This window comes from Selaginella moellendorffii, unplaced genomic scaffold (genome assembly GCF_000143415.4).
Source record: "Selaginella moellendorffii unplaced genomic scaffold, v1.0 SELMOscaffold_676, whole genome shotgun sequence".
Lineage (NCBI taxonomy): Eukaryota > Viridiplantae > Streptophyta > Lycopodiopsida > Selaginellales > Selaginellaceae > Selaginella > Selaginella moellendorffii.
Window position 1 is genome coordinate 1 of NW_003314922.1, and position 3,393 is coordinate 3,393.

The 3,393-nt window shown below is 44.1% G+C and overlaps 1 long non-coding RNA gene across 1 annotated transcript; it reads left to right on the plus strand.

The window, feature by feature from the left end:
- The first annotated feature begins 65 nt into the window (after positions 1 to 65).
- Positions 66 to 406, plus strand: LOC112344114. Its single transcript, XR_002991586.1, has 2 exons — positions 66 to 118; positions 180 to 406. It is a non-coding gene; the product is annotated as an uncharacterized LOC112344114 (long non-coding RNA).
- The last annotated feature ends 2,987 nt before the right edge of the window (positions 407 to 3,393 follow it).

Sequence of the window (3,393 nt, forward strand, 5' to 3'; positions counted from 1 at the left end):
AGAGCCTCAAGAGGCCCCGCAGCCCCGTTCATGAGGCTCAAGAAGTTTGATTTAAAGGACTACGATTGGAGAATCCATCCGCAAACAGCACCTGCCTGCCTACTGAAGACCCCATGAGGTTTTGCGTCCAAGTTTGCCTGCCCACAGTGTCCATTTGTACCAAGTCTGTAACTTTTCAGGGCACCACCCTGCAGTCTTGCAGGAATGCACGCCGCAGCTGTGAGGACATGACAGAGGGCTGCAGTCTCTACGATCGCAACACCGGAGCTGATCTCTGCGCTGCAGGGGGTATCGCTCTGCCTGTCTAGTCTAGTTGCTGAAACTAGTTATGGGCATTACTATTATGAATGAATAAGGAATGTCCCTCCTTGGAGGGGCCGGTGTCAATGTCCGAAGTTACTCGCCATGCAATTTGTGATGAAGGAGTGTAGGAGAAATATTGTATCTTCCTCTGGATCGATAGGGAAGTAGAGCAGGTCCTTGAAGAAACCGATTCTTTGAGGTTGGGCTGGAAAAGTATCTTGGTCGCCAGCATCAACGTCAAATAGAGGCGCAAGAACGAGCAAATCTTTTGTGAATTTAGAAGTACAATGGGAACACAACATGAATCAGAATAAAGTAAGAAAGCAAGAAAGAAATTCTGGCTTAGATCACATTTTCTCCAATTATAATTTAACAAAGACTAAGCAAAGAGAAGGCTGTGCTATGTCTGACACTGGCTGTGGACAATACAAGGAGATTGAAGCGATTGGATTCTGAAATTGTCCCCCGTGTCGACGTTAAGTTAACAGTGGTCCTATGGAGGAGAAATGTTGAAGAGGTGTGGCGAGAAACCATGCGGACAGTAATATTCAAGAGTCTGCTTGCTGGATGATTTCGAAGTTGTATTCTTGTAGTAAAAGGAACCATCTTGATATTCGACCAGATAATCGGCTTGTTGATGGCTGGAGCTAGAATCCATTGTCCTTGAGCCAGGTGGTTATGCTGAGAAGCCTAGGAATATGGTGTATGACGTATCTGAGGCAGCGGGGTGGATGAGCTGGCATCTTTCTCTTCAGATCGAAGTGCTTGCCCCGTTAGGGTTCTTGAGACCCATAACTGTTGGTTGGCTGATTGTGTGGCGCTCGATTGCTGGTGACGAATGGTAGAGATTTGTTGACTGAATTGATCTGGTTTGACTTGGCTTGATTGAAGATCAATGGTGGATATTGCTGATGAAGTTAACTCAAGTTCAATTGTTGATATCTGCTGAGGTGGCGTTGATCCAACGGTACCTTGGAACTTATAGATTTTTTCTACTGTTTGTTGCTGAAGTTGGTGGGTGGATGAGTTCGTGTTGAGTTGAGTTGAGTTGTGTCTAACTGAGTTGAGTTAAAGTTTGTCTGCCGGTGATTGTCGATTGTTGGTTTCGGGGTGTTTGTCGGTTTTGGTCGGAAATTTGGTGAGGTGCTGATGCTGAACATGTTGACGTGATATGGTCGAAGCTTGTTGAGGTTGACGATCTCAGTGAAGTCTTCAGCGAGTGTGCTGGCTTTGATAGTGCCGTTGGGGTAGAGTGCAATGATTTTGAAAGGTCCTTTCCAGTTGGTGTGGAGTTTCCGGCCGAGTTTGCCAATGGGTCCCTGGTACCAGAGAACATGATTGTCGACGCTGTATTTCGGAATGTTGTGCTGGGATGCTTGTTGATTGTGCTGAGCTTTTCACTGTTTTTGGATGGTGTGAAGTGTCCAGAGGGCGTTGAGTTGAAGCTCGTCAAGACGTTCGAGTTGCTGAAGCCTTTCTCAAATTGCGTGTCAAGATTATACTTGATGGTGACTCACATGCTCGGGATAATGAATTCAATTGGCGTGATGGCTTCTGTTCCAAAGGTGAGTTTTAATGGCATCATGTCGATGGTGACTTTATACGCAGTTCGATAGGCCCAAAGTACGTCAAGAAGTTTTTCATCCCAGTCTTTGCCAGAATCATTGATGACTTTTTTGAGGATGGTCTTTAATGTTTTGTTTGTTGCTTCTACTTGACCATTTGTAGCACATGTGGTTTTTACCCTTTATCCTATGGTGCTTTACCATAGGATAACCACAGAAGCAGAATTTAAACCCTCTAAGCCCTCCATGTGCAACATATCATATGCCACGTGTCATATGCCATGTGTCTAAAGGATAGTGGTGTGGAACCCAAGTTTCAAGGCCTTGGGCTATTGAATGAAGGAATAGTGCCAAACTCCCAAACATGGAGCCAAGGAGCAATGGCACTGGAGTATAGAACGACTCTTGAGCATACAGCCCAAGGAGTGAAGGGGTAGGAGCACGGAATGACTTGGAATAGTCCTAGAGTATCCAACATCCCTATGCTAAGACTAGCACACAAAACAGAGCCAAATGAAGTCTAGCGCTATTTCAGCATACCGGTGGCATAATGCAAAGATATAGGTATTCCACCAACTAGCATGGAATGGAATTTGGGTTTAAACCCAAGTCGGATGCAAAACAAGGATAGGCACACAAGCAGGAGCTAAACTATAGCTCAGGTTAGTCAGCCATACCTGACCTACCTACTATCCCTACTATACATTTGGAACCCCTCGTATCCCCCCCCCCCCCTCTTTGAGGAACACACGTTTTGGGCTTTCACCCCAAGCCTCTCTTAGTGCCAAGAGTTACTCTTTGGGATAAGCTCAAAACTTATTAAATATGGAATGTCTTTAGATTGTGAATTTGGACATAGGATGAACACCATTATGCCAAATGAGCAAATCTAGACACTTTCCATAAATAGCATTTGGGACCAAAATGAGATTAACACAAAGGGCATGATAGTGAGGGTGTTTGGCAGACATAATAAGCTATCATCCAGTGATATTGAGGGACTAATCTCAATATGCGAGGGTTTTTATCAAGCCAGTGCAAGACAGAGCAAAAGAAAACTAAAAAGCCAGACCAAATATGCTTGGCTAAATAGATACTTAGGAATTCTGTTTTTATACTCATACAAATGCAAAGTTCAGTTTACTAACACTTGAACAAAAGGGATTGATAAAAGGTCCAACAATATTGATCTCCTACTGTCATGGTAGTAAGGAAAAAGTGTCTGTAAGGACTAGCCAACAAGAAACTTTTGATACCTGAAGTTATATTCGCGACACTCTCCCCCCCTTAGGGAAGATTGATGTCCTCGTTAATGCATACTCCAGTCTAAAATACCACCAAAGAAACAACTCTAGAAAAAATGTGATATGCCTTTGCCCGCAGGGACATAGAGAGAAAAGCTAGAGGCCCCAACCCTCTTGAGCAAAGAAACCAAACCCATCGGTAAGGTTTAGATAGACTACGGTAAACAGGCAGTTAGTGTAGCGCACGTGTTTTGACCCTTTATCCTATGTGATTTACCATA